The following is a 26,529-nucleotide window of genomic DNA, read 5'->3' as shown; positions in this document are numbered from 1 at the left end:
ATATGATCATCCCTGTGTATTAGCTGATGACACATTGGGACCACCCCACCAGTTGCCATGGTGGCCCTGAATTTCTAAGCAACAGCAGACAAAGCAGCCTCAGCACAGATGACAAGCTGCCTTAGCAATAGCCCTGGCAAGTACTGTAATCAACTACTGGAGACCAGTTCTGTCACTTCTGTTGACTCAGGCAGGGAGTTTGCTAAGCAGCCATATAGTCACTACTCTGACAGAAATCCCAGTGTGTTTCTGTTGCTGAATATCAGGAACATTCACTCAAAACTGTATCCAGACCAGAAAGGAATCCTCAAAAAAAGAGGTAAATGCCCTACAGAGACTATAGTAGCATTCTTTCATGAACTCTTGAGTTTATGAATGCAGATGAGCAGAGCAGGACTAAGAACAGCTCCTAGCTTGTATAGCCAGGTTTTTATAGTCCTTTGGCTAGCATCTATGTTTGTAAGAATATAATAGAGAAAGAATATGACACTGAGATTGACATATACCTTTGAAAAATGATATTTGAGTTGTGTTCTGTTATTCAAATCTCCCTGACAACTCAACCCCAAGTTTGATCTTTGTCCTAAGAAGTGATTCATGTTTATGTCCTTAAAGTTTACACAGATGGTCGCTACGGTGTGAGTATTGAACAATCTGAATTTTGTCCAGAATAAATTGTTTTGTAATGTGCTTTTCTCCAGCACTGTCTTTTCCGTACATGTTTGCCACATTGCTGGAATAAGCTGCTTTTGTTGATTAAGCTCCCTAAATCCCAGGTTAAATCCTATCAGAAGGATCATCTTCTGGGATGTGCTTTTAATGTTTGTTAACCCTGTTTTTTCATCGTTTTCTTTATTCATTGTAAGAGGTATTGTAGGCATCTTTGCATTTTTTTCTATCATAAACAAATCTTAAAGTTGTAGTCTTCTGTACACTTCCATGGCAAAAAGCCTGATGACCTTTCCTGTTTTCTTAACTTCAGAGGAAACAGGGAAAAGACCAGTTAACATGATTTATAGCTAACAAATGCAATTTGGATTTACAGTAAAGCCCACCTTCTCCTTAGGCCTCCATTCCACATTTGATTCTAGGAAATTATACCAATGGATATATTATAATTGTGATTCAAAAAGACAAGTTAAACAAGAGATATGTTTCATCTGTGCTCTATTTGTTATTAGTGTTTTCATTTCATCTCTCCATTGAAACCTCTAGCCCCAAATCTAATTTCTACCTTTCCTTGTAGCATAATGCATGGAATTTTTTTCTTAACTCTCAGTGTTCTCTACTCCTCTTCCCTTCTTCCAAAGACATACTGTATGTCTCACAGGAAAAAGCAGCAGGTAGCTGACTGTAGCCTTCTCTCTGAAGGTGACGTGCTTTACATCTGTGCCTGTGTACCATGGGTGATGTGATTGATATGTGTTTCTTTTCCAATGTCTGTCCCACTTACCTATAAAGTAAGGGACTCAGGAATCTCTAAGGTAAAAAGATAAAGATATAAAGGAGGCTTCTCATCTTTGGCAGACCAAAGTGAGGAGGAGAGAAAATCTCTGGAGCAACCACATCCGTGCATGCAAAATGTGGAAAGAAACAAGGTCCTGCTAGACCCTTTCTCATGTCCTTCTGATCTGCTAGACCCTTTCTCATGTCCTTCTGTTTGTATATGTTTGTCTTTTTACTGTAAGGGGGAGAGAATGGAAGAAGGGAAATGTTATATACAATGGTCAAAGTGACCGTCTGCACTAGAGAGACTCAGGTTCAAATCCCCTCTCAAACATGCACCCTACTACTTGATCTCCTGGGCGTGCCACCTTGCCTCACAGAGTTGTTGTTCAGTTCAAATGGAGTCAAATTATATACGCTTCCTTGCGCCTTGGGGGGCAAAGTGTTCTACAAATGTAATTTGAAAATATGCAATGTTCATAGTCATGTACATTAATCCACTTTGAGCTTTTCTGCATATGTCTAGTTTAATTTTCTTTCTCTTCTGGATGCCAGTCTTAACATCCGACATTGCCTTGTGTGGATAGCATGGCTCAGAGTTTGACTTTGATTCACTATATGGAATACTGTAATTTATGAAATGTTACATGTGCACATATGAGACAGCAGCAAGGCGATGCCAAGATCAAAGACAGTACTAACAGACGGATCTTAAAGATAACAACATTGTCCATGGATCCCCATGCTAGGAGTTTTGGCAGACTCTTTGAAATTAGGTATTGCATTGTTCTTGTTTTCAGGAAAAAAATGCTCATCATCCATCAGATATCGACATTCAGAATCACCAAGGGTTCTACATAATTCATTTGATTATTTTAACCAGGGTCTGACATGAAACATCTTTTATTTAATTATCTCCTTGCAAACAATATTTCAAGGCCAGATTGCATTTCGCAGGCATAATTGCGTGATATCTTTTTCAAAGGAAGAGTAATTGAAATGAGTCGATATGTGACTGATCCAACCATTATTGAAGTCAATACGAATCTTTCTTGTGGGATATTGGAAACCTGCTTACATTTCAGTGCTACATGTGAGCAATGAAGGGGAGGGAGTGACTTATTCTGGGGAGACAGACTGACTCTAATTTCACACATGTTTCTGCTACCTTTCTTTTGTAAGAAAATGTTTCTTCAGTTATATCTGTTTTGAACTACAGCCATGGTATCCTCATGGGTCAATCAAGCTGTCTTGAATAAGAAAGGTAAACGTTTAGAAATGTTAGTAAAAAGGAAAAATTCCGAGGTGAGTGTCTTCCAGTGAGTGCAAGATACTGAAATGATAAACTCCGATTGCGGAGATTTTGCACGTTAATTTCCTGCACTACTGAGAGAAATTTCAGTTAGCTTGTGTGGGTGGGTGTTTTTGTAGGAAACCCTGGACGTAAGTATTGATCTTTCTTGTTCTAGTTTTGTGCTAGTCTTCTAGCCTTTCCCCCCAAACAGTGTTAACAATTTGTATGCACACTACAATGAGTTGTGATCAGAACAAAGGAATAGAATACAAGTCAACAGTCAGCCATGAGAGAAATCCTTTTGCAAGGCAATGGATGTAACAAATGCAAGGATTGCTCTACAACCTGAATATTATGGTCTGGCCTGATAGACTCACAGTTGCATCACTCTGTTGTGGCAGCAGTTTTGAGAATTAAAGCTTGGCCATAGGGGGAAGGATCCTAATGTGGAAACACATTCTCCTGCTTCATTTGTTTCTGGTGAAAATAGAATACTAGGCAAGGCTCTTATCTGAAAATAGTTCCCGTGGTAGATAAGACATTGGGCTCATGAACCGTCAGTCTGGCTCATTAATATCCTTGCCCCAGACATTTTTGCACTGAAAATAATCTTGCAAATCCACCTCCGCCCATGATTAGAGCAAATTTGTCCTGATCTGTCCAAGGTTTAGGATCCAAGGTTGGGAGAATGACACTTCTTAGCATCTGTTGCCAAAAAAGAAAACTAAATGTTTTAGAAAAGATCACAGTGAGGAATTTCCACTCCTGTTTTTATATTGCCAGGAATTGTTTTTATGTTAATGTAGGGTCAAATTAGATCAATTATTAGAAGCAATGCTCCTTTCTAAGGAAAGGGCTGTCTGTTTATTCTAGTGCGAGCTTGCCTCACTTTATTTTTTGGCAATTTGTAATTTGTCAGTTGAAGAGAGAGCTTGGCTTCATTTGCATGTCAAATGTTTCAGTCCACACTGCGTGCATATGTGAACATGTGCCTGCCCTGGAGCAATAGTACTGTGTGAGGAGGAAGTTGTACACATCCTTTAGAATATAATCTGACTCTAAGACTTACTCTAAAAATCTTTAAATGGGAGACATAACTGTTTTCAAACTGGGGAGGGGGGGAGGCACTTGTCTTTTCTTACCATTTTTATAATATACACCTCTTAGAATTCTCTTGGTTTATCTGTTTTTATTTAATCCATTATTATTATAATGCCTTTAACCTGCTGTAAACCATCCAGAATAGTGCATTGCACTAATGAATGAATGAATGAATGAATGAATGAATGAATGAATGAATGAATGAATGAATGAATGAATTTTACCAAATGCAACACTTTCTCATCAAATGGCTAGGATCTGGCAGCTGTATGGTACTTTCTCACTGTAGGCCATGACAATGCTCCCAAGAGAGCAAGAGCAGCCCCATGCCCAGTTTTGGAGAACAGTGTTGACATGAAAACTGGCTACCAATACCAATGACTACTCACTCAGACAACCTTAATGACTGGACCCACATAAGTATGTATTCTTTCCTCCAGTTATGTACTAACTGGTGTGCAAGGTGTTAATATTCAATATTCTTGGCATTCTCAGCAAAGGTTTAGAACATCCCTCTGGAAAGTGTATTTCTATTGATATGCAGATAAGCCTGTGTATTTCAGATACGTTATCAAGGTTAATTAGAAAAATTATCTCATTGAAGCAATTCCCCCCCCCCCACAACTCCCAAAATCAGGTATGTCAAATCTCTCTTCCTGAAACATGCTAATCTTCCCTGGCTCTGTTTCAAGTGTGACTCTGATCCATCAAAGTCACTTCCTTCCGCCTTCCCTGGAGAGTGTCAGAAGTTTCGCCAAGCTTGGCAGTCTCTGCCTTGTTCCTGCTGCCTTAAAAGACAACAAGGATTCCAGGAAGTCCCAACAGTGGCATGACTAAGGCTTAGGCTCACAGACACAAGAGTAGTGGGAGGAATAAATAACCAGTATCGCATGCTAATTTGTAAACCTATGCTAGTTGGAAAGAGCAAATTACATAGTTAACTGTGTGTAGGCTGTGTTGATACAAGCAACATCTACAGTGTCACGGAAATCGCCAACAACCACTCATAAGGCCTGTGTGTTGGTTAGGGCATCATTTTGGGAGTTATGCTTACATTCTGAATGTTTGCACATAAACTTATAACAATGTTTTTCTTCCCTAGAGCCCCTCAGCCATTGACTTTCTATCACCAGACTCAGCTCAGAGAAAACAGAGAGGAAAAGAGCCCAAACAAATTTGGCAGGGAAGATCTAAGGGCTGTGAGGGACTGGAGTGAGATAGCTTTGTGTTTCATTTCCTATCCTCCAGCTCAGAAAGAAATGTTGTTTGATCAGGACCTCAACCGTTCCCACAAAGTGAGACAGCCATTGGAACAATACCTCTCAAAAGAAACAAACACCCCTCAGGAACTTAGGAGAAGAGTCTGCTGTGGAATTATACATTTATCACCTAAATGGCTTGGGCCCTGGATACCTGAAGGACTGCCTTCTTCCATATGAACCTACCCGGCAGTTAAGATCTAACCAGGGGGCCCTTTTGAAAGAGCCATCCCTCAAGGAGGTAAGAGGGATGGCTTGTAGAGAAAGGGCCTTTTCGGCAGCTGCCCCAAGACTATGGAATGCCCTCCTGACTGAGATTTGTCTGGCGCTGATGCTGATGACATTTCGGTGCCAGGTCAAAACCTTTCTGTTCCAAAAGGCTTTTAGTTGAAATAATATCAGCTATGGGTCTCATGGCAATTTTTAGAGTAGATATTTTTAATTGCATTTTAATTATTTTGCCCTTTTATTTTGCCTTTTTATTGTATTTTAAATGTTGTAAGCCGCCCAGAGACCTTTGGGTAGTGTGGGTGGCATATAAGTTAAATAAATAAATAAATAAATAAATAAATAAATAAATAAATAAATAAATAAATAAATAAATAAACAAACAAACAAACAAACAAACAAACAAACAAATAAATAAATAAATAAATAAATAAATAAATAAATGTATCCTGTTTCACTTTCCATTTCCATGACGTGGTAAACTGTAGGCAAAATTCTGTTGATGTAATTACATCAGTGTAAACCAGATCCAGGCACTGGAAATAAATGATTAATTTCTCCCCCCCCTTTTTTTTTTCTCAGGTATTGAGGCTCCCTAGGATTCCCTTGTGCTCTTGTGAAGTCTTGGGAGCTGTGGGACAGGAGGAAGAGCCTTTAATTGCCAAACATTGCCCCTGGATCTCCAGTGCTGGGATCAGGACTGCTGATGGTGATCTGGCAGCAATTTTTGAAGATTGCAGACTTCCTCAAAATGCACCACATTCAGGCTCCCAAAGGGTTCCCCAGTATAAAAGGTAACTCTGGGATACCTTGGAATCTTAAAGGGAGGGACAGAAAGGATTTGATTGATTTGTGTACTGGTTATAACACATTGATTTACTTTTGGGTTATGCCAGCTGAGCCTCCTCCTCCCATTGGTGGCCCAAGAATGTCTTCTACATAATAGAAAATGAGTTTTCCTGTTGACAAAGTAGCAACATTTACCAGTCTCACTGAGTAGATCACAGAAAGGAATGATCAGTAAAATCTGATGAAAAAGCTTTATAAAAATGGGAGTCAGAAATGTTAGGTTCAGAACTCAGAAATGTTCTGTTTTGGACTGCAGCTCTCAGATTTACCCAGACAGAATGGAAGAAGAAGATTTGGTCAGGTTCAGATGCTTTATATGACAGTTATTTGGTTATTAAATGTAACAGACGGGGCAGATTTTACCCTCTTACTGTATCTGTTCAGTCTGTACACAGAACGTATCATATGGAAAACTGCATTAGATTCAGATGAAGGAGAAATGAACATTGGTGGGATAAACACCAATAATTGAATATGTGCAGATAATACCATTTTACTAGCAGAAAGCAGCAATGACTTAAAATGACTTCTAGTGAAAGTGAAATAAGAAAGTGCCAAAGCAAGACAGTACCCGAACATTAAGAAGACAAAAACCATAAGTACTGAAGAACTATACAACTTTGATATTGACAGTGAAGAAACTGAATTGTAAAGATTTTGTATAGCTTGGTTCAATGAATGACCAATTGGAGCCTGCAGCCAATAAATCAAATAACTGAGATTTGGAAGGGTAGCAATGAAGGAATTAAAAAAGAACATCAGGTATAAGGTGTCACTGGAGACCAAGATCAAGATCATCCACACTCTTGTATTCCCGATCACTATGTATGGGTTTAAAAGCCGGGCAATACAGAAACCTGAAAGAAAAAAAATGTTCAGTTAAAATAAAGACCTTGAGTGGATCTTTATGGATCCCCTGGACTGCTAGAAAGACAAACAAGTGAGTCCTAGAGCAAATCAAACCTAGATGATCTTTGGGTGAAAAATATTGACGCTGAGACTGTCCTACTTTGGGCATATAATCAGAAGGCAAGATTTTCTGAAAAAGGCAATAATGCTCGGAAAACATGAAGATAGCAGGAAAAGAGGAAGACCAAATATGAAATAGATTGACTCCCTAAACAAATCACAGGCTTGGGTTTCCATGATATGAGGAGGGCTATTGAGATCAGGGCATTTTGGACTTTGCTCATTGATAGGATTGCCATAAATCAGAGGTGACTTGAAAGGATGTAACAACAACAACAGGTACATCATAAAGGTTTATTCAAAAGCCCCATTATGGCCAATTAATCTTACTGCCTCTTCCATCTGTTACAATTTAAGAGATTTTATTCAAAATCAGAGATATTCACTGAAAGAGATATGGTATTATCTTGCAGTGCAATTATGCCTACTCAGAAGCAAGTTCAATCACATTCTGTTGGCTTTGCTCCCAGGTAAATGTATCTATGAAGCTGCCTAGAGCCCAAGACTTCCAGGATCCCTGCCTAGAGGAGGACAAGGTAGAAGCCAGATGGGTAGGTGGGTGGGTAGGTAGATGTGTGTGTGTGTGTATAGTATTGCAGCCTATGGCTATGTTGAACATGTGATCTAAGACAAAAAAAATAGGGTTTTCTTTAATTTCACCTTATCATGTCATGGTTATGAGTCCCCTGTAGGTTGTAAGAATAATCCACATTAGTAATTTCACTTAGTATTGTGATTTGGTGCTTATGGGTCTTTCTACATTAATGAAAATGTACAGGACTATGTTAGAATGCCAGCCTATGCTTTCCATATGATAACGTACTCGTTCACGTCTCTTGTGCTCAGGACTTTACCTTGTAGGCTTTGCCCCATGAGAGAAATCTCTTCATTGCTTGCCAGGCAGGCAGAAGGGAAGATATACTTCCTCATCTCCAGCGCTCCTTCCCATTGCTCAGCAGTGCTGTCCTTTTGACTTCCACGTAGAAAGAAAGGGATTTGCACTCTTTCTATTTCCTTCCAGAGAAATAAAGCAGGGATTATGTGCGTAGCTTTTGTTTTCTTTCAATTTGGCCTGTTCAATGAATCTTGTCCTCTGTGTGATCTCTGACTACTGAAGCAGGGTGCCTCAAGGATGCTGGCAAAGTGAACTCTGAAGTGCCATCTTGAGATCAGAAAGCAACAAAACTGTCATCTGCTGAAAACTATTTTTGTATTTTGCTGGAGGGGACCATCCTAAATAAAGAAGGGTGGGGAGGGGGGAATTATGTATGTGGTCTTTTGTTTTTTCCACCTCCATCATGTCTTCTTAGAAGTCACCTGTCCTGCTGCAGCACTACTGTGGGAGCAGGAGACAGAGCAAATTACTGTAGTCTCCGATGCATGGAATGAAATACCATTTTAGCCCAGCGTTTCTGTTACAGCTGCCAGTTTGCAACAAGACATGGGAGAGGGAAGGGGAGGAAGACCCAGCAATATCACTTCTGCTGAGGGTAACATAAAGATAATAAATTGCAGGAATCTTTCATACTGTTAGGCTGCATTTGGGAGCAAAGTGTGTCCTTTGTATTCAAGCTGATTTCTTTGCTGGGACGGATATACATCTATCATTACAGCAATATCTCTACTCACCAGAACCTTTCCTGTTTCCTCCCTTGCAAGCAATAGTTCTGGGACTTAGGGAATAGTACTATCTCCATCTCACCAGTGGAGAAGTAAGAGTTAGCAAGAGATCAGCTAATTTCCCTGAGGCTATACAAGAGATATTCTTGCCCTTTTTATGGCCTGGACACGCCAATGCTAAAATAGCATGAACGATACACCTACAATCTATTTAACCCTTCTGTCCCCATATGGGTCCAAGAAAGGAAGCTGCTTACTTCACTGGAAAATGTGGAGGTATTAGTTCAGGGCTCTCTCTTGTGTGACCTGTCCAGATGCACATTCTGTTTTGTTTTCTTATTTATTAAGACAGCTAAGGAAGCTGCTTTTAGCCAAGGCATGGGGAGGGGACAGCCAAATGCTCTATTGAGGGGTGGACAATCTGCATCCAAAGGCCTTGTATCATGTAGTCCTGTGGTTGTTCAGACCTTTGCAAGAGTAGTCTGTCTTTTTCCCAGTGTTCTGATAGGTTGAAAAGAACAGTAGAAGGGCAGGGAAAGGAGGTGACACAGAGATGGGAGAGGGAGGAGTTGGCTTGCCTGCTGTGGGCTTCTGCCTCTTCACTTGTTGGCTTTGTCCTTACCGAAGTGGCATCTATTACCCCTGTGAGAATGCAGAACATAAAGAACATTAAAGAACATATAGTAAAGAACACTGTTCAGCGCTGCTCTCTTGCAATGGCACAAACCCTTTGAAGGCCATGTCTTTGCAGCATGAATCCCACCATGTAGTATGGTGCCGTGCAGTAAGTTGGAGCAGGCTGCTTCCAGCACTGGAAAGCAGGGGCGACTAACAAAAGGCATAAAATTGGTGTCTGGATGGTCCATTTAGACTCTGAAGAACACAGGATGAAGGACTACTTAAGGCTCTGCTTTAGGCAGCAAAAGTCCAGAGCTGGCCTTGACAATGGGCCAGTGACCAAGATGTCAATCATTTTTTCTCCAGTGCTATCTTCTGCTCTCCACAAAGGACTACAGCTACCACAACACACTATGTCCAGGTCCAATGACAATGAACTATTCAGCAGTCATATCAAAGTTTTCTAGGAGCCCTTCTGGAGTAGTCACAGAATACCAGTCAGGAGTTACACACTGGCCAGAGTAAGGAAATTGTTCTGTGCACTTCTGGGCTACAGTGTGCCTTCTTTTCCTGTGTCTGTGACACAAACTATTTCCTTTTCATTAACTCCCCATAGGGACTACTTTTTCCTTCTGAGTCCCAAAATGGCCTCCCTAGGTGTATGCACAGTTTTCAAGAAGAATCTATCCGTTTCATCAGAATGTGTTTGTTTTGTAATACAGTGATTTCTGTTGTCCCCGAAGAGCAGTTAACAAGATGTCAATTAATCATGCAAATGAGAAGGAACAGATTTTTGAGTTGATTATGCTACCTGGAGCTAAACTGTGTGGCTGCCAGATGCTAGTTCTTTCTGTAAGGCATACTTCTTTGAAATCTTTGCAACCTGTGAGTGAACAATGTGCCCCACAGCAAACTGTTTACATGCTTGGATCCCTTTGAGGGAAAATCAGAGGAGACATTGCTTTCTTCCTTTCTTCTTTGTCATTTTCACAAGGGTTTGGACACTTCACTTATCTTTGAAGCCTGCTACGTTTGTGCTGTAGCAGGCAGGGGGACTAAGGTACGTACAGGCAGTTCTTCGGGATGGGAAGAAACAAGGGCCATAGCTCCTGGGGAAGCACATACTTTGTGCAGAGAAGATCCCTGAGGCCTTATCCTCCACATCTCCGGTTCAAGGATGTCATGTAACAGGTCTGACACATAGCACTGCATCAGAGCTACTAACAGGCTGAGTAGATAATTATGGCCTAGGCTAGATGGACCAATTGAGTGGTTTGGTATAAGGCAGTATCATAGATTTTAAAGAAAAGGGTCATAAATAACTCCTTTATGGACCCAAAAAAGAGGCTTTGCTTTTATATATTGGCATGTAGCTAAAAAAGCTACCCTTTGACAACAGAACCTGCTAGGCTGGCGGTGTGAAATAGTCATGCCCAGCAATAGATTTTGGGTGTCATGGAAGGGCAGAAAATTCAGATTGTCAGTTAGCTGTTTTATTATAGCATTTTTATTATCAGGGGGTGGAGAGAGGCACTTCTGCCTCTTGTGCCAAGATAACATGGCAGGATTTGTATTTGTGGGAAGGGCGCCATTAGCTGCCGTAGCTCAAGCAGCAAAATGTCTTGTGCTAACTCTGCATATCAAATAACTAGCTGGCATTGAGTAATCCTTCTAAAATTTTACAATATTGAATCAGAACAATGGTTCAAAGTGGTTCCTAAATTACAGAGGGGCAGAGGGAAGGTGGCCCACAATCTGTTGTGGTGGCTTCCTACTCACAGTTTTTGCAAAGCAAATGGGACATGCTTTAGTTGAAACGTGGAGGGCCATGAGTAGTGGTTATGAATTTCTTTAAAGGCCTCCTTAGTATTCCCTTCATAGTTCGGGCACCTTGTCCAGCATGTAATGATTCACTGCCATTTCAGGCAACCAGCATTTCTCTTAGGTGAAGACAAAGATCTTGGGCCTACTACCAGATACTAGAAGTTGTATCATTCATTGTTTTGATAAAGTAGTGTGGCACAAATCATTGCTAAATGATCCCGTTTAAATCTTTATATTCCATTGTCTCCCCAGTGTGAACTTCTCTTGCAAGTTGACATTCAATCAACGTAAAAGCCTGGTTGCTTTTGCTTTGCTTCCTTTCTTTGTATACATGCTTTACTTATTCCAGCAGCTAAACTTGTATTTATAGACAGAGAAAACAATATGGGAGGTACGTCTGTATGCATGAATGTGTCTGGGTGTATATGCCAGATGTTTGCATATATCTAGGGCTGGTAACTCAGCCACCTTGGATCTCAATGAAGAGATGAACAAGGAGAGAATATGTTTCATACTGCATTAAAAAAGTAACTAAATTTGTGTTGCTTCTAATAAATATGAAAGCAAATATTTATTTATAAACTTTTGTAACTTCTAACCAACTACCTTGGGATGCACTGGACTATAATAATTACTATCAGTCTTTATTTACAGTCTAAGAAAGACCTAATAGAGCAATGTATTGGTTTTACCGAATTCTATAATAGTGTTTTAGTATAGAATTCGGTAAAACCAATACACTGCTCTATTAGGTCTTTCTTAGCCCCTTGATAGAAAAGAAAATGCAAAATAGATTCCACTTTAGCATTGTTAAAAGGGCAGTATCTGAAATTCATTGGCATTTTATTGTAAATAAATTGGAAGAGACAATGTCAAACCCTGCCAGAGAAAAAAGCTTTTCTATATTTAGGAGCAGTTAACCAACCTAAATAGGGCATTTCATCTTTACAGGGAAGACATGATATCCCCAAGAGGAAGTGGGGAAGATCCTGTCACAGCTCCTTATTAATTCTTCACTCTCCTCCGTTTAAGTTGTCTCAATTTAGCAGGACAGCTTGCTGGGGATTTTGAAAGCCCCACAATATTCCTTAGTTGTAGCTGAGAGCAAGAAAAGGACCTTTTCACCCAGGAAGATCCCTGTAATTTGTGCAAAGTATATCTGTGCAAAGCTAGTCACCCTTTGAGGAATAAAGAGTGTGTTTGTCCATTGTGCATGCATGTACACACAGAGAGAATAAGCACAGAAGTGGTTGTTAAGAAATAAACAAGCAACCCATTCAGTGCTTCACATTCTTAAAATCCATGAAAGAAAGCAGCAGTCATCCTAAATCTACAAAATTGTACAATTTAAGAAAATATGCCGTTTTTGCAAATTTGCAGTGTTGCACAAATTGTGTGATTCCCCTTCTCCTCCTAAAAATGGACTGATTTGAACAAAACATAGTTCCTGCAGCTACAAAACCAAGAACACCTGAACATTCTTTGCCTTTCCCAGTGATGAACACAAGGTAGCAGTTCCTCATTCTGAATTGCAAGGATGAAACAAGTACAGATTTACATCCCTAGTACATCTGCACCAACTATTGTAGAGAAGGTCCTACGCCTGTGAGTCACTTTTCAGAATATTGGATGGTTTACTCTAACACTGCTTCTGGTTGCCTCTGAAAAATCTCACAAGATCTGGCCAATAGGTACATAAATGGAGGAAATGTTTCCTTAAAAAATCTCAAGCATGGTTTACAATTTAACTCCCCCCCCCCTTATACCAATGGGGTCACACTCCTGTCAGTCTCAACTCTTCCCCCTCCCCCGCCCCACTGAATTTCAGTCATTGGTAAAGTGTATCATCCCCAAGCCATGCTTGGCTTCTGCATGCTGAAAGAGGGAATTTTATGGGAGCACCACTTTGTTGGCTTTCTGGTGTATTCAAAAAATCTCTGATCTATAAATATGGGATATTGTGCTTCTATATCCATGTTTCAAAACACTGGGAAATGGACCAATATTCTCCGTCATCCCTTTCAAGGCCACCACCCACCAAATATTTCACAAGCTTGTCACCTCAGATAACACCACCCACAACTCTATTTTAGTGCAGACTAACCATCCACATGGGCTGCAGAATGGGCTAATTAGGAGCATTCTGAATTGTGCCCTTCCCAAAAATTGTAGTCTTACCACCGTGCCAAAAAGGAGGAGGGACAGCTCTATGAAGGGGCAGGATGGATTGCTCCAGTCAAAACACATATCCCTGCCGTAAATGAAACAGCACCAAAAGCTATCTGAATAGCAAGCCATTCTGCCAGTGTGGACATGCCCTTACACGGGAGGTGAGATCTCTCAAGCGAACTGAGGAAAACTCACATTCTAAATAATATAGATCCTAATCAAGAAAAATCTCTTTTCAGCTGTTATATGATTATAGTTTCACTGGATTTTGACATTTCATATTGTATACACAGAGATTTTTTTTTTATTGGCTCATACAAATATGCTGCCTTCTGCCCTCCTTGTGAAAAGGCTCAGCATACAATCTGCCAATGACGATTATGGTCCCTGTGGATCCAGAGAGTTCAAAATTATTGTACATATTCTGCTCCATTGTAATTTTTATCATTATCTCATGCAGGAAATAATTACCCCAGTCTTTCTTGCTTTTCTTACAGAGAAAACAATTTTTTATTTATCTTATTATTTATCTGACACAATCCCCCGTGCTACCTAATCGGTTTTTTCCATGTTGCAATAAAGACAAGGGCTTCATTATTGAAAACCTGATTCATTGGATGCGTTTGAATGTTCTAGCTTAGGAATTGGTCATTGTCTAAGCTGCTGCGTATCATGGCTGAGATTCTTTCTTTCTTTTTTTTTTTTCTTTTTTTTTTTTTGGTGGCCTGGTGCATAGAAATGATAAACAGTACTAGATTTTCCAGGGGAGTAGCTCTGTTGGTTTGTATCAATATGTTGGCAAGAAAAGACAACAACAAAAATGCAAGGAGAAGAAGACAACATATTACAGCACTTTAAAAACTAACAGATTTGATACACTGAGCATTTATTTGTGCATCAAATCTCTTTTCTCAGATACGGTGTACATGTCTGCTACATTTATTCCCATCATGGAATCATATCCAGGTGAGGTTATGATAGTAGAAAAATAACAGTAACACTGGTATCAAACAATTAACTTAGCAGATCCTAGCCAGGGTGATAAGTTGTATGCCTGGTAGATGGCTGCCATAGGAATGGCGAAAATTGATCAGAGTCTGTCAAGGGAGGCAACTATTGTCTACCTGTAAGATATTACCAAAATCTTGATTATTAATATGTACAACGTGCGAAGCAGTCTTGATCATGATATAGGCTCTAGAGATGGACTGGAACATGTTTATAAAATCAGTTTTAGCCATCTCCCTCTCAATTGCAATTCCTGTTTTTTGTTTTGTTTTGTTTTGACAATTGCCGTTTGGTGATCTATAACAGAACATTCTGGGAGGTAGAAGTGTTCCTTTGTGATGCTATGGAGCTGTTTCATATAAAAAGCTCTTAAGAGTTCCTATGAAAACCAAGCCTACGTGGGAATAAATATAAGGGACATGTACTTGCACTCTCTGTGTCTGAAGAAGTGGATGTTGATTCATGAAAACTCATACTGCAGTAAATTTGCTACTCTTTAAAGTGCTATAATATTTTTCTTTTCTTTTTTTTTCTTTTCCCCTTTTTCATCTTCACGTCTGCAAACATGGACTACTTCTTTGGGAATTAACATTACAATGTCTCAGATTAGAAAACCATTTGGGGCTGAAAGGCCATGCTTCACTAGCCGCAGGTAAATGTTTAAGTCAATCAGTTTTGATTGGCAGTGGTAATGATGAACTGCACTGCAGCCTACCTTTAGAAAATGCAATGAATTTTAAGTTTTCCTGGATTATGAGTTTCAGCTGCACAGCAAACAAAATAGTGTTTTTTTTCCAAGAATACGTGTCGGCTACTTCTTGCCATTAATGTTTTGTAATAAGTCGAAAATGAAGTTCAAGCTAGAAATCATGTAGCTGCAGTGCTATTATGCACTCTTTATTTAGAAAATGAATGGGCCCTCATTGAATAACTGTAAGTACCTTTATATTGGTAATTAAAGTAAGACCTAATTTCACGCACAATTGACAGTGCATAAGGAACTTCCCTGATATCCAAAACAGCAAAGCAATTTATGAAGCTGCATATGTATTTATGATTGTTTAAGATTTGGGATATAATGAGCCTCCTTGAAGGATCAGAACAGTATATTTGCATAAAGACAATAAAAACTCTTTCAGAAGCCATTTCCCCTTCTATAAAAAGTGAGAACATAGCACCTTAGTGGCACAGACATCTGTTACTTTAGCAGATGCCACCACGTAAACCCAGTCAAGCAGTGCTATTCACCAATCAGAGACAACCCAAATGGCCTCTGAAGCAGAATCCAGGAGGTGGCTGGGAGTCCTGAAGAGAACTTCAGAGATGATGAGCCTCCCTTCTGAGCTTCATTCTCCAGTTTCGACAGCTGCCTCATCCAACTTCGCAAAGTCTTGGCATCAACTTCATTTGGATCAGCTGCATGAGAGGCAGGTGTTTTTCCTTACTGGCCATTTGGGCAGTCTTTTGCTAGGAGGTCTTATTCTAGCCTTACTGAAGGGGAGCAAAAGCCGGGTAATCACAAGACAAATTCCAAAAGCCAGACTGTGGTGATTACCTTTATTAGGTTAACTAGGCTGGCACGAAAATCGGTGCAGGCTTTCCCAGTTTGCTTTGCTGGGCAGAACTTGGATTTCATCTATTCATCATTGCCAGTGTGGGAGTACATTATTATGCCTAGTGTGATGGAGTGGGTGGAGGATTTGAATGACAACTTGGCCATGGAAACTCACGGTGCGTCTGTGTGTGAAACTGGTAAAACCAATCCTTAAATATGTTGCTTACCTTGAAAGCCCTATTAGGGTTACTACAAGTTAGTTCTGACTTGACAGCACAGAACACCACAGATTGTTAATGGATAAGTATCTGAATTGGAGTGAGGGGCCTAATTAAGTTTTGTGGAGGAAGTAGGGCTGAAACTAACCAATCTCAAGAAGTCCGCAGAATCTCCAGAAGGGAATAATATACCTTCCACCTCCACCTTTTACAAGCAAACTCCACTGGTTTTGACCTCAGAGCAAATGATTCCTCTAACCTTGACCCTTCACAGCCCTTACCTTTAAGAATGGAGAAGGACCCAACAGGCTCACCCTGTACAGGCCCTAAGACATAAGCACTATGTTCAGTGAGTCAGCCATGCACAACATAAAGGCCCTGTCCCTTTGCTTCCTAGCCATTTGAAATTGAAGGAACAGGTGTGAGGAGTCTCCGCTTCATCCTGACAAGGATACTTCAGGATATATATTTAATTAACATCTTCTCCCTGCCTCCAAAGCCCACACTGTCTTTGATAGATATGTATCCTGCCCAGTGTTGTACACTGTCTTCTATGCCATCAAATTTATCCATGCCATTTTGTGACCAAAAAAAAGGTACTTTTTCCTTGTGCTACGGGATTCTAAAAAGCCAGCAAATAGTTAATATCAGCAGGAACATAATCAGTGATGCCAGCAATGCTGCCACCGCCACCTCACAGATATCAGCCAATCAAGCTTATTTAGGAATCACTGAAATACTGGCAGGAAAATTCCTATTCCTCTTTTTTTCATGTGGCTGTGAGATGTGAAAAACCAGAGACTTGAGATCTCGGGTCTTGGCTGGGACGGTAGTTGATAAAGACAGGAAAGTCAGGTGGTTGTGACTTGGTGAGGGATTAGTTGTTAGATGTACGGAAGATGTACAGTGGAACCTCTACTTAAGAACTTAATCCGTATTGGAATGGTGTTCTTCAGTTGAAACATTCTTAAGTAGAACCAAAATTTCCCATAGGAATGCACTGAAAACCGATTAATCCGTTTTGGCCGGTTTTTGTTCTTATGTAGAGGCATGCTCGTACGTTGAAGCATTAGTTCCCATAGGAACCAATGCAAAGCTGGTTAATCCATATTCTACCACTAGGGGGAGATATTTTTTTACCTAATATGACCTAAGGTTAAACAAAGGGCAGGAAAGTTTTTTTTTTTCTTATCTTGGAGTTCCGTTCTCAAGTAGAAGCAAAATTTAGGAACGGAGCTGTTCTTAAGTTGGATCGTTCTTAAGTAGAGGTTCCACTGTATGTTGATCCAATTGTTGTGTTTGTCACTCAGTAACATTTCTATGTGCCTTCTTAATTAAGTCTTAATTAAGGCCTTCCTTTTGGTCTCGCCACCTTCACAAGTGCATCTGGACATAGAATACAGCCTTCTCAGTTCCTGCTCCCAGACTTTGGAACTCCCTCCCACAAGAGATTAGACTGGCCCCATCTTTGCTATCCTTCCACAAGGAGGCAAAGACGTTTCTCTAAAGCCCAGCCTTCCCTCAGTAACCAGCTACCTGTGTGTGATTTTTAGCTAGATTGTTATGCATTATTGCTTTGACTGGATTTTTAGTAGTACTTGTGTTTTCCATTTTTGTGTGTTCCATTTCTCAGAGTGACATTTTGTATACTTATTGATGTTTGCCTTAATATTGCCTGTTAATGATGTAGGATGCCTCCTTATTCATTGTTTGCAGTTTTAAAATATCATATTTTAACTACGTTGGCCACCATTGTATACTCATTGCTTTCAACTTGAAATATTGTCTTTCATTGTTGTAAGCCGCCTTGGGTCCTTTTCAAGGAGAAAGGCGGGGTAAACATATTATAAATAAAAAAACAAGTGTTGCCTTCACAAGAAGTCCTGTGCTATGATTCTGCCTTTTCAACCAACATTTCTTTTAGACTATGTTGTAAATTTTTGTTGCTGTTTAATATGTACTAAATCGTGCGTAAAATCCAGATTTGAATTTGCCTGATTTGTTCTGCCCACAAATAAGAGGACACAAGCCTGTGGAGCATGTTTTTTGGTTCTTTTCCCCTGCTCACTGAGCCCACTTCTGAGGAGAGGAAAGGGATATCCCTCAACAGAAATCTTTCCTTCACTTTGGTATCGAGAGCTTTCCTTCATCTCTGTTAAAGGAAGGTGGGGTGGTGGCATTGCCATCTTTTCTACTGAGCAAAAGGGTAAGTAAAGCCCTCTATGTACTTGCCTAGAATGAGTCAAAGGAAAGGCCTTTATAACCCCAACTAGCAAAACCCTCAGCAAGTGTTGCACAGGCAGGAGAAAAGATCCTTCCAACTTTCAGACAGTTCAAGCCACAGGCGTATCTTTTTTTTAAAGTCCTGTCTACTTCTATCAACCTTTGCCCTGTTTCTCCACACTGCAAATTGACTGGGTTTGCAAGTAATGGGCCAAAAATGCAAAGGGGTCTTTTTGATATGGCAAGGCCTATATGTTGCACCTTGTCACTGTTTGAAGCTGGCCTTTCCTCATTCTTCCCTGTGAGTCAGATGGAAAACCCACCATAACCCCCACCAGGAAAAAAAATGGTGATGTGGGGAAGTGATACAATTCTTAATCAGCATTTACTTTTTGCCTCTTTGTAAAATATTCAAGGCAGCATGTGAGCCAGAAGAACAAGAGCCATCCCTCCCCTGTAAGCCAGGACTTGCATTCATAGAATCATGGAATAATTGAGTTGGAAGGGACCTATAAGGCCATCAAGTCCAACCCCCTGCTCTTGGCTTTTGCCAGTTGGGGACCAGGAGGACCATTTAGCCAGGGCCTCATATTCATGGAGAGCCTTAAATTTAAAATATACCATCATTTCTGCAATATTCTTTGGCCATTTCTTCATATTTTTTAATGTACCCTGAACCTCAAAACACAGAAGTGGCCTAGGCCTCTCTTAAGCCCAGAGAGACTCTGCTATCATTGTACACTCACAACCAGGCACAAATCCAACAAAACCCCAGTATAGAAACATAATTATACACTTCTATTGGAAACTGATATAACAAACAACAAACAACACCTTAGTATGCGAGGCCAGAGCTTGAAAAACTCACCACTAGGCATGGTAGCTGGGGAATTCTAGGTGCTAAAGACCATAAAAGTAACTTTTCCATGTTCTACACAGGGCATTATTTTTTCATTATAGATATAGTATTGTCTTTACTTTGTCCTTTCATTTACAAAGAGATATGAAACAGATTAAAATGTATTTTGTTCAGTAGTACCACCAGAGATAACAAACCAAGATGTTATGCTTTACTGTTAAGCAGAGCCTACCAAGCCCACAGCTGATAAGCTGTTTCTGAAGTTAGCTTACCTTTTTAAATCAGCACTTCATGAAAAAAAAAAAAGCATTAAGAAAAACTATTATAGTGCTATAATGGATGGCAACTGAGTTTTATATGCTACACCTTGAAGTAGAGAGTAGGGTTCTCAATCACTTGATAACCTTGAGACTGCGAAGGTATCAAATTGCTATCATGAATACTGTGCAGGAAGAGAAATAACTCAGAAGACTGCCTTTGCGAATAACAATTCTGGGGAGCACAACATTTTTATGGAGAAAAGAGACTGAAGACACAGTAGTGTGGAAAAAGTAAATCTACATAAATGCCGTTAAACAAGCATGGCTACAATTTAACAGGTGGCGATCAGGCATTCTTTCTGTTTCCTAGTTTTCCTTCAGGGAATGATAATATTATTACTAATGTGTCATTTTTTATCACATAAAAATACAAAAGGCTAAAAAAGAAGGTGCTCTTGTAATTTTGTAAAGTTTCTATAACTCTCTCTGTGTGGGTCTGGGTATCTGTCTATCTGTCTGTCTACATACCTGCTCATCTATGTGTCTGTCTATATTGTGTATGTATTTTACACACATGTACAAATCTGTGTATATAGGAGTGTATTGGGGTATCTATATACATAAAAATAGTCATAGAAGGCAAATTAAATTTAAAAAAAAGACACAAAATACATTCCCAAATATTTGAGAGAATATCCAGAACATGAAAATTAGGAAACTATCTTTTTCAGTTTGTTTGTAGAATTAAGATTAGAGATGGGGCATTCGTATTCGTATACAAATACCCTTATCTCTAGTTAACATACACAGAGAGAGAGAGTCTGAGAGAGAGATTCTGTTTATATTGTGTACAGTAGATACTTCATGCTAGAGAAGTGGATGAATTGTGTTTATATTTGTATGTGCATATCTATATGCATAAATGTGCAACCATTTATGACAGTACAGGGGCAGGTTACCACCGAGGGAATTTTCACTGCACAGATGTAAATGGGAATGGTAGATGCTTTATTTATGTATTTTTATTTCTATGTTATTTACCTTTATATCCCACCTTTTTTCAAGTGAGCTCAAGATGTTGCCCAGAGCAATTCATTTCTCACTGTCATTTTCACAACAAACCTATGAGGCAGGTCAGACTGCCTGAGTCAAGGTCACCCAGGGAATTTCATGACTCAGTTGGGGCTTGAACTTGGGTCTCCCAAGAACTCAGTCCAACACAAACCATGTCACTTCTCCTGAAGAAAGAGGAGATGAAAAAGGCAGCAGTGCCAGCCCAAGTGAGGCAGGGTTGGCACTAGTGATGTTTAGAAGCTATTTCTAGGATGTAATGTCATTCCCAACAGCCTTGGCTTCTCTCGGGATGGAGTTGAGGACTTTTGCAGAAGTTAACAAACTTTAAACAGGCTGTCTGGATGACCTGAGATAGCATTTCTTGCCAAAAACTAGTAATTGGTAAGATTTCTTCACAACAGTAGCATACACTGGCAGCAGCAGGGAATCCAGTTGTATGGCAGAGCCCAGGTGACTGAAACTGGTCCTCAGAGCAACAGAAGCACCATCCCCCACCAACTAATGTCCATTATGTTTGTTTGAAACTCCAGTTAAATGTGGGGTTCCAAATTACTGACAAAACTGAGTCTCTTTGGGATTTATGGCCTGCATGCAGACCAAACACATTGTATGTAAGCTGGAAGGGCCAGTTTGAGGAAAAACTTGGTTTTCTCTGCACCAAATTATTTAAAGTGAGGAACTGGCTAGAACCTGGGCCTTTATAGGACACCATGATGTTTCTTTGGTCTAGTTGTGTCACCTGACAAATGCTGATTGTGAAGCTCCTGTACATTCCTTGAATCGAGTGGAGTTCCAGTACTCACAGACAATATAGAACAGGCTGTCAAGCCAGCGTACTGGTAAAGAAATCCATTATTTCAAGACCTCCGGAACTTTAAAGCATTCAGAGAAATGTAATTTCTTACCAAGCCCAAAATAATCAAGTTTAGATAGTGAGGTTTTTCCATTGTCTGTAGCTGACATTCATTAAATTCTGATGCCAGTGTGTGATTTTATTCCTGCTGATGTCATTTCACTAAATGTAAAATGAATCAGCATCAGCCTCTGAGGAATTTCTATTATTGTCTATACACTAAGTGATAAAAAGGTCCCTGACTTAATAACAGACTTGAACAATATTCTAAAGCAAAACAAGACTTTAGACCAGTGATTTTTTTTTTCAGGTGCCACAGCCTCCTAAAATCATTTGACAGCCATGTGAAGACTCAGGGTCTGAAGCGATTCATCATTGTGTCAGGTTGTCCTGCTCTTTGTCAGAATGACTGACAATAAGGGAAACTTGGAATAATACAAAGATCCTTCGTTCACTGATAGTGCGTACATTGTGATTGCAGAAGAAAGCGAAGAGAATGTGAGACGAATCTTAACTCTTCAGTTTTCCTCACGAGATGATACTGTCACAAGGAGCCCCATCGTGTCTTCTCCAAAAATAAATAAAATATTGTTACTTTAAGTTAAGCTATTGAGATAGAAGGAACACCTTCATATCTTATCAAAAAAGAAATAACAACAATTACACTGAGTTATGTTACGGAGATTGAAATACTCAACTTCTAAGCCAAATGAGGTTGAAGTGGCAGTCAACTCCGTCTGAAACCGATGCAAGGAAGTACATCAAGAAATAAAGAATGAGAATATCTAAATGTCTTAAATTGAACAGATGTTATGGAAAACCAGCCAATAAAAGAGGAAAAGCATGAAAGGCTTTGGATGCCACAGCAAGAGTTTTTCTTGAAATCTGCAAATTAGTTTGTTTTATTTTGCGACCGGTATTCTTCTGAAATCGGATTTCTAACATCTCATGAACACTAATGTACTCTCATCTCTTTTACATCTACCTATAAGATCTATTCCTGCCTAAGGTACTTTAAAACAATGGAGGGAAACCTGTGCCCTTCCAGATGTTGCTGGACTACAACAACATTGTTATTAATGATACTGACTGGAGATAATGGGATTTAAACATTTTTAGAGTCACACATTCAAGCCTATTTAAGGGCTCTGTTCGATTGGCACTGCTAACTAGAGTAGGTGGACTTAATCAGTGGGTCTTAAACAAGTGCTGATTTACCATTCAGCAGCTTTCTGCTAGTTGGGTGAATTAAGAGAACATCAGGATTATTGTGATAAACTTGCTTACCAAGGAGGCAATTACTTTTCTGCTAATTTTCATTCTAATGGGTCGCGTATCCCTCAGGTGGCCACAGGCACCTCCTTAGCACCTTGTAACACCTTAAACCTGGTCACCACTCCTTAGTGCCACTAGCCACAAAGGACAACCACCACCAATGGTCTATTTGGCCTCAGCCAGGGTTTCTTTGCCCCAACCCGTGTCTGTTTATATTCATTTGTTCAATGAAAATGTTTATGAAAATGTTTAGTTAAATACTTTGCTCCTACAGGTAACGTAACTTTTGTGGGTAGTGCAGAAATAGCCTTGGCAGATGCCAGGTCTGTTTGTTAAAGGTGAGCTCAAGAATGCAGGCTAAAACCAGGTCAGGAATATTGGTAACTGGTATGAACAGAAAGATAGCTTCTGAAGTGTGAATGATGAAGGCCAGAACGGCAGTGAAATTTTAATATATATTTACATAAAAATCACTTCTTCACAGATTCTTTAACTTTCTGATACACACACTACAGGCTCTCAAGACAGACTTTTTCTAGCCTACATCTCCTGACTGACTCTAAAATAAACTGCTTTCCTCCACAAGACTGAGATTTGGAAGATCAGCAATGAAGGGATTAGAAAAGATCATCAAGTGTAAGGATGTGTCACTGGACACCAAGACCAAGATGTTCCACACTATTGTATTTCCAGTCCGAATGCATGCATGTGAAAGTTGGACAGTAACAGAATTGATTTGATTGAAATGTAGTGCTGGAGGAGAGCTTTACAGATACCTTGGACTGCCAGGAAGACAAACACAAGATGGATTGACTCCCTAAAGGAGCCCTCAGGCTTGAGTTTACAAGAGCTGAGCAGGGCAGTTGAGGACAGGACATTTTGGAGATCACTCATTCATAGGGTTGCCATATTTTGGAAGCAAACTGATGGCACATAACAACAGCAACATGCTACAAAGTTACTCCATGTGGTGAGTGGATAGAGTGATGGACTAGGACTTGGGAGGCATGGGTTTAAATCCTCACTCAGCCGTGGAAATTTACTGGGGGTGTCGGACTGGTAAAACCACTCCTTAAATATATCACAATTGGTTCCAACTTGATGATACATAATGACAAACATGCTATATGTTGAGAAATATAAATTTAAATCTTTAATCACTTTCCCTCAGTCCTGTATAGGTCAGTGGTTTATATATCATGTGCAAGACTCTGGGAGCATAACAGGTGTCCTTTTGAAAACATATGCCTTTCTAAGCTTTGCTGAAAGTATTTGATTAACAAGTTCCACAATAAAGGCCTGGCATCAAGGGCTTTTCTTCTGAAATGTTATGAGTTATGCAAAAGTCCATGGCTTAACAAGCATCTTTATCGTCAGTTTCGGTTTAATTTCATGTTCTACTGTGTGTGTCATTTAAATGCAATGTTGGATTCCCAAGTACAGTGAAGTGGGAAAAACTCTCACTTGCTCTTTTATGAAGTCTTGTCTGTTTTATCAAATTCATTCCATCATTTATATCTAAATTCAACTTTGTATATGAATCTAATCATGCTTGGTGTTATTAACACAAGGATAAAGGCATGCACCTTAAATCTGAAAGTGAATTACTCGTATCATTCCTTTCTTCAAAGCTAAAATAATAATTATTAATATCAGTTAGGAAGTCCGTATATTCAGTATGTCTAAAAACATAAATTTGTCATCGAATGCTGGCTGCTTCTGAAAAATGAGCTCATCAATACAAATTGAGCTCTCTCAGTGAGCATCTAAGCTGTGGAGCAATGTTCTCCTTGTTTCAACATGAGGTGATATACAGTGAACAGTACTGTGATGTCCCACCGTTAAAGGTGTGGTTTTTTGAAATGAGGACATATTGTTATGAACAGTATGTGTTCATTCATCACATTAATCCCCAGACTTGAACAGATGACTTACAAATACAAAAGAACCAGGAACATATTAAGTTAGTTATAGAGGCAGATACATAGATGAGCAGTACACAGGAGTGAACACCTGACATTCTAAGAGCAGTCAAAGCAATATTCTGCAAGCTATTTCCAATCAGAGGGGGCAGTCCAAACAAAACATTATAATTTTTGAACAAAAGGCAAACTAGACATTAGCTGTGTTAGTCTGCTGCAGCAAAACAGAAAGAAGAAATCATGTAGCATCTGTAAAACTTGGTTTTTATTTTTGGGGCTTTGTGTATCCAAGAACACTTCTTCAAATGAATGTGTGTCACTTATGGTTTACCGTTTGAACAGGTTTGTAAATTGGGACTATACTGGGCAAAATGATTGTAAATGGTATGGTCATACCAGATTTGGAAAAGGCTGGACAAATACTGATGAGCTACACCTGGTTCCCTCCTGTCCCAGTTTTAAGACAGTGCTGAAGACACTTCTCCTTCAAAAGGGCTTCAAAAGCAGCCTCACTTGAACTTATTCCCCCTTGCACTGCTGCTTTTTTGATATGCTGCACCATCATGGCTTAATGCTGGTTTATATTTACTGCTTGTCATTTTGGTTTGATATTGTGTTATTTGTCCCCTATATACCACCCAGAATAGTTCACTTATGAGGTAGTATAAAATACAAACACACAAACAAATTTTAAAGATCTAATTTTTCATTTTCAAAAAGAAAATTCCTACTCACCTACCCTCACTAACACATTTTGCTATCATTTTTGTAATCTTGTAGCAGTTCAGTAGCTATTATTCAAATGCCTACTACTGTGTCCTGAGAAGGAAATGATTCCTGCTACAAGCTTTTTTAAAATATGGACTTGATCTGCCCTGTTGTTGAGAAGATAGTGGAATTTAAAGATGCTTTACATAGGACAATTTTTACAAAGTTTGGCTGCACATGTACATTGAATTAGTCCATAGCCATTGCTCAAACGTCTTGGCAGTACTTGAGGAAACAGAGTTTTATTGAGGTGAGTGGGGATTCCTTTTGGGAAAGTTGGTAGACAGGGACTTCAGCTTTACCAAAGGCATAAGTATCTTTGAAAAAATAAACAGAAAGAAAGAGAGTAGCTATGGGTGGAGAGAGTGACAGAGAGATATGATGGGCGTAATGTAAAGAGAAAGGAAGGAAGAAGAGATGGGGGGAGAGTTAAGAGAGGTGGGGAAGAGAGACAGAGAAAGAAGCTGCACACACACAGAGAGAGAATATGGAGAATGAGAAATCAAGTACAGAGGAGAGAAGCCAGGGTGGCAGAATGAGAGAGTGGAGGCACAGAGAGGAAGACAGGATAGCTAGGGAGAGAAAGGAGAGACAGAGACAGAGATCCACTTGAATGTTTTATGACCACAGGAATCTGAAGCAACTTTTTCCTCTGTCTTCATTTCTTTGTTGCTTTCTCAGGTTTTTAGGTAAAGCAAACCTGTTTGGATATACTTTAAAAGTCATCTCCATTCAGTTTAACAGAGTTCATTCCCAAGAGGCAGCTTACCTTGCATTCTGCACTTATGAACTCAGCAGTAAGTCTCTTTGAAGTAAACGGTGCCTAGGTTTGGGTAAGGATTTCTTCCATTGTAAGTGTGGGTGTATTTTATGTTGTTAAAGCTTACATTTTGCTTTGTGTTTGGGTGAAGTTCATTAATAAAAACAAAATCAGAAAAGCCCCAGATGCCTTACAAAGAAGTGTATTCTCAAGACAAGAAGTATTTATTCTCCCTGTGAGTATTTGTAGGTATGAAAATATCTCTTTTTTTTTAACTGAAATTGTCAAATCTAACACAATTGTTTTTCATCTCTGCCTGCAGTTAAGCTCTGTCTCAATGTGGAGATCTAAAACTGAATGAATCACTGGTAGGTATG

General features: G+C 39.6%; 1 long non-coding RNA gene across 1 annotated transcript; it reads left to right on the top strand.

Annotated features, from left to right (window-relative positions):
• The first annotated feature begins 325 nt into the window (after window positions 1–325).
• LOC144583377 (uncharacterized) lies at window positions 326–26,529 on the top strand. The gene is made up of 2 exons (XR_013537119.1): window positions 326–6,122; window positions 7,617–26,529. It is a non-coding gene; the product is annotated as an uncharacterized LOC144583377 (long non-coding RNA).

The sequence above is a fragment of the Pogona vitticeps genome, chromosome 1 (genome assembly GCF_051106095.1).
Source record: "Pogona vitticeps strain Pit_001003342236 chromosome 1, PviZW2.1, whole genome shotgun sequence".
NCBI lineage: Eukaryota > Metazoa > Chordata > Lepidosauria > Squamata > Agamidae > Pogona > Pogona vitticeps.
The sequence above is the reverse complement of the archived record's forward strand: the minus strand, read 5'-3'. Positions and strand labels throughout refer to the sequence as shown.